A 13,543-nucleotide genomic window follows, 5' to 3' on the forward strand; every position below is an offset into this window, starting at 1 on the left:
TAATTTCGTTCGATTTGTATTACTTAACGAGTAATTATGTATTTTTTCTCGTAAATGACGGAGCGTAGATTATATTACGATTTGGTCACCTCTTAGTTTCGCGTTTGAATAAATCTGCATTAGAATAACTCGTGTGAAATCAAGCGGATTTCAAGGAAGCTTTATAGGATCGCTTTATGAATCTTGGAATTAAGTTCTTTGCATGTCGGTACAACATATTTAATTACAGAATTTTTAGCGTTTTCATTTCTGCCGATTATTTATTATTAAATTTACTTCTTGTTATAATTTTTATCTTTATTCCTGTATTTTAATAAATTCTTCCTCGGGATTATAACCGTTTAGGAATTGTTTTGGTGAACGATTGAAGAATTCGACACGAATCGCATCCGTAATTCTGGGGATGGACGACGGAAACTTCATTCTCGTTTCAATTGGTTTTTGCCATCTTTTCCAGGAAAAGTAATTTGTTGTAACGTACCGATCCAAATTATTGATCGGTAATGTGCTGTTACCGTGACGGGTAGAGATATTCACTTTCTCTTGGAGGATTACGGGAAACCTTCTACTCTTATTACCTAGAACTATCGTGAGTTACTTCTTCGGGTAGAGTTCATTTGGTTGCGCGGTCCTTCTTCGGTTAGAACCACTAATTTTGCTCTATCCTTGATCCTTTCTTTTACACCCAGTAGAAGAAAGGATCGGTAGACGCCCGTTAAATGCGTTTTACGAGTATCTGCGTCCTTTGTATTTTATGCGATTTTATGAGGTTGGCTCTACGTACAGGCATATCCTTGGACTCTCTTTCCTGTGCCGTAGCTTACAAAAAAATCGATTTCAAGCCTAATTGCTTACCGGGTAATCCCTGGTATTTTATTCGTTTTTAATACGGTAGAGTTAAAGTTAGCTCTCTGATACATTCATTTAAAAAAAGCGGAATCGTTATAAGAGGGTCATTCAATAATCAAATATACAAACTGAACTGGAGCTAAATCGGTGCGAGATTTTTTCACTTTATCATAATCTCCAGCAACATTAATACTTCTGTCTCGCCTCTGGATCGGTTTATTTATGCCTCCTGCAAAGAAATCTTCGTCTTGAGACGGAACGGATTTAGCACATTTTCTTTAACCTCGTCGTTGCCGTTAAACTTCTTACCGCGTAGCGCCTGCTTGAGTGAACCACAGTCGAGTGGAAATCCGACGAGGCCAAGTTAGGACTGTATGTAGGGGTATGAGGTAGTAATTCCCAATCAGATTTTTCTATGGTGTTCGACTTGCCTGAGATATGTAAGGCCGGGCGTTATCGCGAAACAGACGGGTTCTCTTGGAAACCATCTTGCGCTTGTTTTATGGTACTTGAGCTTATGAACTGTACCGACACTTGTAATTTTACAACTATAATCTCAACCGTAATCCGTCGAGCTTCTCTTTGACGAGAGATCCTATGGAAGTTTCATGCGCTGGAGTTGAAAGTTCATTCGGACGTCCAAAACGCTGCCCTTCAATCGGTGAAGTTCGACCGTCTTTAAATTTTTTTACCCGTTTGTAAAAATTTCTGCGGTTCATACAACTTTGTTCGTATTGTTTGATAATGTGAGGGTAAGTGTTAACCGGCTTTTCATCTTCGGAAAGCAAAAAACGGATCGCTGGACGCTGTTCAGCTAATTCGCAAACTTCAAGAGGACTCTCCTTCGTTAAATGATATTTTCTGGTCATAAACAAAACAGTTTTTCTCAAATTGCTTTTCTTGTTCCTGTTTAGCCTCCGGTAATTACCTTTCAGATAATACTTCAGAGGATGAATTAGGATGATATGTACGAGTGTAAATGAAATGTAGTCTTGTACAGTCTCAGGTCGACCACTCCTAGGTGTGTGCTTAATTGAAACCTAACCGCCAAAGAACACCGGTATCCACGATCTAGTATTCAAATCCGTGTAAAAATAACTGACGTTACTAGGACTTGAACGCTGGAACTGTCTACTTCCAAATCAGCTGATTTGGGAAGACGTGTTCACCACTAGACCAACCGGTGGGTCTTTTCTCAAATTGCTGATCAAAAGTAATCACACGGTTACCGACTTACTGTTCTGAAGTAACCCTTTTACCGACTGAACCGATTTGCCTTCACAGCTATTTGTGTCTAGTTACTGAACGATCTTCGTATTTTTTAAATTCGACTGACCGTAATTCTGGATTGACAACCGATTCGTCAAAGAATTTATTGCGGTTTTGTTTGTCAATCAAATCACGATTCGTCTAATAATTTAGGTTCAAAATACGTTATTTCACCTACATCTTGTAAATTAAATTATTACTGTACATCCGTTATCAATAGCAGTCCTGACTTAGTTATTTGTTATTCACCTATACTGTTTTTTTTTTGTCTCATTTGGACGGTGGGTTTTGTTGTAGGTCGTATTTATATTTTAAATAAAACTGTAAAAAACAATTTATAATCTTTTTTTCTTATAAACCCGGAAAAACACCCAAAAGAGTAAAAAATGTTCAATATGTAAATGTCGACTTTTAAATTGCGCCAAATTAAGGTAGTTAGTGGTTGTAATACGGTTCCGGCTTAAAACGATCAAAATTGATGAACATTAAATAGTTTTTTGGTTTTATTTTTTTGGTTATTTTCGAAATCATTACTTTTTTAAATTTACTTTTCAAATTAATTTCTATTATGTATAACGTCTAATTATTATTTTATTTGATATTTCACGATTACCCTTTCCAAATTCATGTATCCTACTTATATTTCTATTTCTATAATGTAATTTTAAAAAAAAATAAATCCATTTTTACTTACGTTAAAAGTGGTAATCTCTTTTGTAGTTTGGATTTCAATATTGACATCTACTTCAAATCTGTTTCATTTCCTGTAATAGATAATAAACTAATTAACATATATTGATTTATATTTTTAAAATTATATGTAGGTTCTACTGTAATGTATTAGAAAAGAGAAAGTTTATCTTTGAAAAGTTATTTGTTATGAACAGTATGGTGATAAAAATTAACCGCCGTAGATTCGTACTTTTTTTTAACAGCTGGTCAATATTCTTTTATGTCACTTGTTGTTTATTAAAATTACGTAATAATGTTAATGAAATATGGATTTCAGCGGAAAACTGCCAACCTTCGATACAGCTGAAATAGCTTACGTTTAACGGTCGCCGCATTAAAACCGATCGACTGAACAATTTTTTAGATACTAAAATTAGCAGTAAAAATCTCTTCTTCAATTTCATTAAACGTTATTTTTATTATTTGTTTCTAAATGTCTGAAAGAAGTTACGGAACAATAATAAAATTGTATTGTAGGAAAAAGAGTTGAAAGTACTGATTTTTCCCCCGTATAATTTACGGTGATTTCTACACATTATCTTGAAATAAATTATTACTAAAAATTAACTAGGAAAAATCTTTTAACGATGTATAAAACTCAGGGTTTTCTTTCGTCGGATGGTTTGTAAGGTATGAAATTTCTGTCCTAGTATTTTCTTCTGTGACGATTTTTATAATTTTTTTTTAACGCATTTTAGAAGATTTTTAATTAATAAAATTGCAATGACCTTTGTTTAAAGCTTACTGAAATTTAAGCTTATCCGATTAAAATTATTTTTCAAGACTTAAGACTAATTATTAATTTCAATAGAAAATTATTAGAGTTGTCTTAACGGAGATTAGAATTTGAAAACTAGATAGTGGATACCGGTGTTCTTTGGTGGTTGGGTTTCAATTAACCACACATCTCAGGAATAGTCGAACTGAGAATGTACAAGCGTACACTTCATTTACACTCGTACATATCATCCTCTGAAGTATTATCTAAAACGGTAGTTGCCGGAGGCTAAACAGGAAAAGAGAGAGAGAATTTGAAAACAGAAGTTTTTTTAAATTTTATTATTTATTTACGAGAAAACTGATTTTTTCCGAAGATAGAGTGTAATAGATTAAATTTTTTATTTCTTAAACTATTTAAATAGTTTGAAAAAATAGAATTTTTTGTCATAAAATTAACAGATTAATTTAAATGTTACCATTTCCTATTATTTTCGATATTTATTACTGCAGATAGAACATGTAGTTATTTATATTTCTGATTTATTTAAACAAATAGAATAAAGTATCAAACAACTGTATGAATGTATAAAAATATATAATTTATATTAAATTAATAATATTTTTTTATGTATTTAAATTATTCGCTCCCCAAAAAAAAAACAAAAAAAAAACAATAAAAGATGTACTACTGTGTGATGACGACATGTGTACCGAATAATTTTATTTGAGAATTTAAATCTTTTCTAATGCAGTCGAGGAATAATTCTGTATGTAATTTAAATGATCTATTTATATATATGAAATTGACCGAAAGAGTAAATGGATCTCAGAATAATAGATTACAAAGTACAGGTTGAAGAAGTAAAACGATTAGTATAAAAAGTTAAAAATAGTAAATAACGTCGGTGATAGTTGTAGCGGTAGGGGGGTCAGGAATCCCTAACGGATTGATAGATAGCTTTAATATGATTATTAGTGATAAATAATCGATTTAAAAATTAAAATAATGGAACGACATAGTCGTAATATAATATAACAGAAAGAATGCGGTGATAGCTTAATGTCGATCGATTAACAGCAATACGAAAGATGGTGAAGCCGTTGTTGAAGTAGTAATGATTTCTACCACCTTGCGTGCTGTTATTTTGTCCATTAAGAATCCGATCATAAATCGTCCAATAAAAGGGAGTCGCGTCCAGAAGCTTCTAGCCGGCCGGTCGGCTTGACCGGAACGCCACTCTGTTCCACCACCTCTCCGCTTCGTCATAGCGCTTAACGAGACCGGACTACATTTACCGCATCGTATAGATAGCTCATCCGAACTCTTCCGACAAGAACTCGTTTTTTTTTAATGAACAAAATAATTCTTATCATCATTGTCGTCCGATTACATTTCTTTTTTTGTTGTCGACGTCGGATCATAAGATAAAAATAAATCCTTCTTTTACTCGAACGAAAATTAATGAATAAACACTTGAAATACATACGTGAACCTGTCTGAATTTATTTATCCATTTTTTTAAATAATTATCCGTTCCTACAAGTTTTATATACCGTCTGATAATTTATATATTATAAAATTTGTAATCGAATTAATTTAATAATAAAAATTGTGAAAATAAATAAAATAGCTGGCAACACGATAGTGAAACTTTTCTGGATTTATCAAACCACGCTGCGAATTAAAGGGTTGTTATAACGAAAGAAATTTACTCCACCTTTTTGTCCCATTTTCTTTAAAATGTATTTGTATAATGTCCTGTATTTCGATGGACTTTTTTTTCGATTTAGACTCAGGATACCTGCACGATTTCAACTTTTTTGGGTCGACGAGTTTTCGAGATACGATGCAAAACCCGTTAAGAAATGGTGTTGAATATCTTATCGGCTTTAAACTTTGTAATTTTAAATAACTCGATAACTACTTTCATCGTACTAAAGTTCACTTTACTACGATCGCTATGCAACAAATTAAAAACGGTTAAAAATACCCTTCCTTTTTTTTCAATTGTGTCAAAAATTAAACTCTGTCGATGCCTTCCCGTATTTAGAAAAGTTATCAGTAATTTTTGAAGAATAAAGTCGAACCGGTTGGGTGATATTAATTAAAATATAGACCGGTGGGTGCTACATAAGTCTTCCGGAGATTTCTTTAATTTTTTTTTTGTCTTTTTGGACTAAGGAGGTCTTGAAACTTCGACGTTTGCAAAAAAAATCCGATACCTAAAATTTTCTATATATATTACGGATCTATATATTTTACGGCCGTGTTGGTGTAGCGATAATAGAACTACAGCCGGGAAAGTAAACGTAAATCTAAAGAAGATTGTAAATAGAAGATCGCAAATCGTAAATAAGAAAGAAGTTGTACTTGTGTTTATGTACGCGTAATCTGATCGATTGGTTTCTCCCTTTAGGGCTCCCATAAGTCACGATTAATCAGTTTTCTCCGCACAGGTGCTCACTAAAAATTAAATTAAACGAACATAATGTATTTGCAAACTTTGTTTTTAATAAGAATAGAAAACCGTAAATGCGTTTAATTTTCCAAAAAATTTTAGAAATAAAAAGTAGTGGATTAGCTATTGTAGTCGTATGTTTTCTCTTATAAAACCTTTACGAAAGAAAAAAAAATATAGTATGAGAGAGACAGACATACAGACAGAGAGAGGTATTTTATATACACACAACAAACAATATATATATATATATATATTTATTGTGTGTGGGCGTGTGTTATAATTAAGTTGGATTTAAATGTAATAGATTTTCGAGCTAAAACAAAACGATTCAAAAATGAGATCTTCATTTACTCTTAAAACAAATTAATAGTATTTGGCTTTCGCTGAGATAATAGTTGTATCGTATTAGCAGAGATAATAAATAGAAAGAGAGGAAATATAGTACGAGAGATATAGAGATATTATATGAAGGAGAAAAGTCGTATGCGGCCACCTATACGTCAACATTCAGGCAGGCTGTGATATAAGTTGCTCTCAAGAGACCGCCAGGTGTAAAGCGATTGACACGGCGCCAACGAAGTTCGCCTCTCTCGTTCTATTAACCGTATGTATTTCAGGCTTCGACCGTTTATATAACTTAAATTAAAATAAAATAACCTTTAATACATTTATGTTGTAGATATGTAATGGATTTATTATTGCCGGTAAATCTCGTTTTAATTTTGCGGTAATCTGATTACTTTGGCATTGAAATCGTAACAAAAAAAATCTACGTCCCAGATTTTTTTACTTTCCACTGAAAGCCGTACGAATTCGCACTTTAAGTTGCAGTTATATATTATAGTATTCCTTCCACAAAAAAATCTTGAGGTCGGTCATTTAATTGTATTAATTAATCGGTGTTGTGGCTATTTATTCCGCTACAAAAAGGACGGCTCTAAAAATTAGTATCGCGTATCCCGTTGTTCCCGCTCCCTAAAGGAATTATTACAATAACGATCCGGTTCTCCTCGGTGCCTTATTTTAGCTATATTTTACCCGTTCGAAAGTTTAATTTACCGATATTTTTTTTCTAGATTAATTCAAGAATTTGTTCTGGATAAAACATTGATATTTAATAGCGAAAACTTTAACGATATAGTCGAAAGTTAATCCTGAAAGAAACGCGCTTTTCGAAAAGTTAAAAGAATTTATATTTTCAATTGTTGTTATTAATTTATTTATGGAGACTTTTTTTTATAGTTTACGTTAAAAGGAGTTGTATGAAATGAAAAAAAACAAACTAATTTTCTTTTAACGATATGAATTTATAATCGTTTCCGATTACCGTGTTTCAGAAAAAAATTCACGGAATTTAACGTTAAAGATTTTTAATGCATTTATTATACGAGTAATAGGAATTTGTGCGCATACGTAGTAACTGTTAGTAAATTTTTAAAAATTACTATTCAACATATACAGTCGTAAATTTTAAGCACCTCATTAGAGAATTTTATATACGTTCCGTATTCTGTAATGAATCATTATACGTATTTATACCATTAGGTTCAACGATGGGTTTTTAAGATCTTCAGATTTATTTATAACAGAACAGCTAATAATTAATCGTAAGAAGTTTTAGAGTAGTATTTTAAATTATCTTTTATAATTTTTCTTACGACTCTTTTTTTTTAAGTATATTTACGAGGAAAAATTATTTCATCGATTACACGTTTAAGGTATGTCTGTGTAACTATTTGATTTTTCGATCGGTCTAAATTTAACTATCCTAATTAGTTTATTAATTTATTATTTGTACGAGAAAAAATTAGGTGAATGTAGTTTTTGAACGACATGAAAGCGAATGGTCGGTCTGTTAGGCGTATTTTTTTTTACCAAGATATTGAATTTTAAACAGCAATCGATGGAAAGTATTCCAGCCACGTCTCCGGTAAGTGCTGCTGAGCTTTTTGTTTAAAACCCGCTACATAATCAACAATTAGTTTCCCGACTGTAGAGTATCGCTGATACAGCAGAATAGCTATAAAGGGAAACGTGTAGCGATCGGAAAATATTTTTGGCATGGGGGAGTTTTGCAAATCTTTGCTTTTCAAGACCCACGTAGTCAAAAAAAAAAAAAAAAAACAAAAAAAAGTTATAAAATTTCACGAAGATGTATCGTCGTACTCTTGTGTCGGCCTACATTTTGAATAATATCGCCGGATTTTTACTACGTAGATTTTTTGAAAACGGCCAAAAATATTTCTGAATATGGAACGCTGGTGACATTAAATTTTGGACAAAATTAAAAAAAAAGAGGAAGGGTTAGTTTTCGTCATTTTGAATTTTACTGTTTATACAGCGGTCGTATAAAATTGAACTTTAGCAGAAAAATTTGGCCATGTGGAAAGCTTGGCCAGCCATCAGCTTCGGCCTGATTTTCGGTCCTATCGGATTAGTTGTCATCAACCTTATCTATATTCTTTTTTTAGCCGTTGCACTAAATCGGGCCTACTTATCGAAGCAAATAATTAATCCGATAAACAAAGTTTTAAGCTCCCCTTCTAAAAGGAGGAGCTGATCGGGAGGATCCTTACTTAAAATATGAATTTTTTTAACATTAAGTTTGAAGATTGAAAACTAATCGTATCTAGTATTAATGTAATAATACCGTGGGAAACTTTTTTTTTCAAATCTCAGTTTTTAAAACTTTTCTACTGAAGGTCGCACGGGATCCGACATAAGAAAATTTTTTTTTTTTATTTTTTATAATTTCTGATACTTTATCTGTTTTTTTTAAATATTGGCTGTCATTAAAAGTGCTATTTGTGGTAGCTGGTGAGCAAGGGAGTCAAGCGCGGGACCCGTATTTTGTTATTAAGATTTTGATTTTTTCTTAATTATATTTTTATTACCGATAATAATTTTTGAGGTAAAAAGTCATTCGGTCAAGGGGTTCGAGTCGGATGTTTATGATTTTACTGAACGTTTTTATTATTTCGTAATTTGCACAATTTTTAAAAACTCTATGACGTATTTAAAATGAAAATCTGTCAAGGGCAAAGCCGAGGAAGTTATGCACCTTTTCTTGACTTTTTTATTTCAAATACCTTATAAAATTTATATTATCGGCCGTATAAGTAATAAATAAATTTATTATATATTTAGCGTATAATTTTATTAAAAATGGGAGGCACGGGTTTTATTACTTATTAACCGCAGTACGCTTGTGCACTGTAATGCAAGCCGATAATTTTTATTAATTTACTATTGTTATTTATTATTAATAATTTTTATTACATTTAGCGGGGAAAATGAAAACAGGCAAAAAATGACCGGCTTTCATTACGATCCGCAAGTGTACTGTCCGGGTTTATTGTCTGCAATAACTCGATCGTTTGTCAATTGATTTTTACAAATAAGGTATCATTTTGTTCAAAATAAAACGCTTAATGAATTTTTTAATAACGAAAAATTTGATCGAACTAATAATTACCAAGATAATGAGGATTAAAAATTAAGATGGCCACCATTTGAAATTTTTTTTTTGGTGTTGTTTTTAAAATTTTGATTTTGTAAAATAAGACGCTAGTCTTAGATGCGCCAAATTTAATTCAAGTAGGTTTACCGGTTCCTGAGAAATAATTTTTTTTGTTGAAAATCGCAAAATGGCATTCAGAAGGAAAACAAAGCGAATAGGACTTTTTGTCGATATGAACTTTTTTTGCTCATTTTGGTTTTTCAAATCAGGACCTGAAGGAACATTCTGTATATATATATATATATATATATATATATATATATATATATACAGAATGTATATACACGCACACAAATATATATATATTTGTGTGCGTGTGTGTTTTATTACGATTTAGTGACCAAACAAAATCAGATTTTGTGAACATTGAATGGAAATTTTGTAATATATTAAAAATACAACCCCTACAAGAATTTGAACTTGTGACCTTCCGGATGGATTAAAATACTCTAAACTTACCGCTCCGCGATTGTGATCGCCATATGTGTGTATTTTACGAGACTACTTACTGCAAAATTATTAATATTTTCTATTTTTATTACGATGATGTAGTTAAATTAACCGCATTGATTTTAAAATATATATGTATATAATTTATTAAGAATATCGTAATAAAAACCAATTTTTATCGGTTAAATATACATTAGCAAATTTTATTTCTTTTTATAAAAATGAAAATCAGTTCGGTCATTAATAATTAATTAGAATTTAAACTATATAAGTAATCTATTATCAACGTTATAAAAATTAAACGGTTACTAAAAACATATACAAATTGAATTGTTCGTTCGATTACGGTGCATTTGTTCTTACAGAATAGCAATGACAAAATTTAAATGTATAGTAGCTATTGTATCTTTACTTCTATTCCTGGACTGCCAATCGCTTCGTAAAACGTGCTCGGAAATTATAAATACGTGTGTTAGTAATAAAATTAATATATCATTTTTATAGGTTTATTTACAGATTAAATTACTGTACAAACATTATAAGAAATCTATGGTACTGTTTATTACATTTAAAGTCGATTAATTTTAAAGTTTATATATATATATATATATATATATATATATATACTTTGAGATAGAATTAAAATTAAGTTTAATTTTACTTCAAAAACCTCTTTGATAATGTATTATTTGTTTTAGTAGGGTTTTAAAACAATTCAGAGAAAAGTGTAATAATATACGATACTACATCTCGGTAAACTGTTCTATTAGGTCAACTTTATTACTGCGTAATAAAATGTATAAAGCGATTTGATATCGACCTATCTTTAATCGATATATGTTTTACATTATTTTATTATAAACGTCTTATTAATTGGATTTTTTTATTTCTGGCCGGTAATTTGGTACTATGTTTTAGCTCTAAAAATTTAGCGTTTATTTATTTATTTTACCGTAATTTATTGTTGTAGTTTTTATTTTTGTAAGGGGAAAGAAACAGATGACCTTAATTAATTTTACTATATGTACGTGTTTGTGCGCGCGCGCTCGTTTCTTTTAATGCATATTCTTTACATTTTAATTCTAATCTAATTTAAAATTTAAACCGTAAAGTCATTCTGATTTTTTTCTGTTTAGTATTTTACTAGAGTAAATTAAAGCGTGAAGTTTAAATTCTGTATGCTTATGTTGTCGTTACAAGTCGTTGCTATAACCTAAGTTAATCGGTAACGCTAAGTTATATAAACAATTATTTATCCCTATATCGTACCGTAAATTGTAATTTAAATTAACTAGATGCGCTTATTATTAATTAACATATGACGATTAAAAATATTAATTTACAAAATAATTAACTACGAAAAGATGTATAATATTCTTATTTCGTTGATCGTTTGTTAAATTTATCATTATTACGACATTTTTCGATAGATTTCTTAGCGGATCTGAATTTATTATCGTTATTAAAAGAAAATCTATTTATTACAGGTTAAACGGAATATTTATACGGTACTGAAGTTCTATTTAAATAACGGTCGAATAGAATGAAATTGAAACGGAAAGTTTTTGTAAAATGTCGAATGAGATCGGACGGTATGCGATCTAGTATTCGATTCTCGGTTCGACTGAAAATATTTTTTTTAAAAATCCGTTCGCAGTGACCCTTTTTTAACGGGGGTCGCTTGTGAATTCCGTTATCGACGTACCTCCGTAAAAAAAAATTCGATAAACTGTTTTATCTTTAAGCGGAAATTCGCCGACGCGAGGAGCAGGTAAACGATTTAGTTTACTTTACGGTAAAACTGAATTTTATTTTACGATAAACAGGCCTCAAAATAAAATTTAAAAGATATTTTTAAAATATTAGATCGAAAGTCAAATTTCATTTTCTTTAATATGTCGATGGCACGAACGATATCTGTCTGTAAGAAAAAAAATCTTGCCGAGTAAAACCCAAATCGGTGTTATACCGGCTGGTGAATGCTAAATACACCGGGCTGATATAACGTTAAACTCATCTTCGCAAAATCACCTGTTAAAAAGCCGACGTACGAAGTCGAAGGTTCTGAGGTCCTAATAAGAGTTAATCGCTTTCATATACGGATTTGAATACTAGACGGTGGATCCCGTCGTAGTTTGGTGGTCGGAGTTCCTGAGACCACGCGTCTCGGATACGGCCTGCCTGAGTCTGTACAAGACTACACCTCATTTACCTCTCATCCTCATCTCATTGTGCCTTGGAGCGGGTCGGTTATTGTTCACTAGTTGAACAGACTGCAAAGTACATATTAGGAAAGAAAAAGAATAACACCCGTCCATAAAAATTGGTGGAAAAGGGTGTTAAAAGAAAAAATTCTGAAAGTCTGAAATATGCTGAAAATAAAAAAAATATGTCCTTTTTATTTTATTTATTTTAATATTCATTTTAAATGTTCATTTAACAATTTATTCAGTTTTTTGTTTACCGTATAGTTTCTTTTATCACGGATTAAATATATCTTATTTAATGATAACTAATTAATTAATTTCATTATAATTATTAATTTAACTTAAAAATAATTTACTCGTATATATTTTTAATAAATAATATTAATCGTTTCTCGATAATTTCTTTACTCCTTCTTATATGAATACGCATAATCATCATCATGGTTTTCTTCATTATATAAATCTAACATTTGATGTATTTTATTATTATTATTATATTTCTTCGTATTATCATCTTTTTTAAAGTTTAAATTCTTTTTTTATTTTTTAAAATCTGTGAAAAAGTAAAATTACTATAAAATATAACTTAGTCTTCTGTACATTATATACTGTAAATAAAAGTTTTAATTTTATAATATCGTTTGGTATTAATTAGCTTTAATTATTAGTTACGCTTAGTTTACAACTGTATTAAATTCTGTGCGTCTCTCTTTCTCTATTTTTTTAACACACAAACACACATACTTGCATGTACGTATGCGCGCGCGCACATGCACGCACTTAGTTTCTATGTTTGTTAAAATAACAAACAGCTTTGTGTACTTCGCTCATCAGTAATCTAAATATTTCATATTAAAAATAAAAATAAAGAATCCGTTTGTTTATGACCCAGAAATTAATCGGTTTTTGATATAGGGATACGATAAAGATTGAACGTTTCTCGGGAAATTTAATAATAACATATTTTAATAAAATTCCTTTGTCTTATATCAATTAAAATTTATATCGTTTATTTTATAGAACGTTAAAGTTAAGACAAAACTGTTTTTGATGTCACGGTGATAAGAAAAACATCAGAACGTACGTATTAAATAGCGAAAAAACAACGATTTCGTGATTCTTTTTTATTAATTTTGTTCTTGTTTTCGATGAAGTTAATTAACTTTAAGAAAATGTCGTTAATCGAGCCCTACTAAACGAGTAACAAGGAGACTTGAATTACAACAAAACGTTACTTAGTTTTTTAATGGTTTTGATGTACGTGTCCTGAACTTCAACGGTTGTTCTTTTTTCCGATAGTTGGAACGTACGATTTCATTCTGGCTGTGAATTTT

At 30.7% G+C, this 13,543-nt stretch overlaps 1 protein-coding gene and 1 long non-coding RNA gene across 2 annotated transcripts in view; one reads left to right on the plus strand and one right to left on the minus strand.

Annotated features, from left to right (window-relative positions):
• bs (serum response factor blistered) overlaps positions 1 to 13,543 on the plus strand; it is a 339,616-nt gene that overhangs the window by 179,533 nt on the left and 146,540 nt on the right. The gene's annotated exons all lie outside the window — the stretch shown is intronic.
• LOC142327943 (uncharacterized) overlaps positions 1 to 13,543 on the minus strand; it is a 98,925-nt gene that overhangs the window by 51,528 nt on the left and 33,854 nt on the right. Inside the window, exon 3 of the long non-coding RNA XR_012757129.1 lies at positions 2,813 to 2,882. This is a non-coding gene — a long non-coding RNA (uncharacterized LOC142327943). The remainder of the gene's footprint in view (positions 1 to 2,812; positions 2,883 to 13,543) is intronic.

Source organism: Lycorma delicatula, chromosome 7, assembly GCF_047948215.1.
Source record: "Lycorma delicatula isolate Av1 chromosome 7, ASM4794821v1, whole genome shotgun sequence".
Lineage (NCBI taxonomy): Eukaryota > Metazoa > Arthropoda > Insecta > Hemiptera > Fulgoridae > Lycorma > Lycorma delicatula.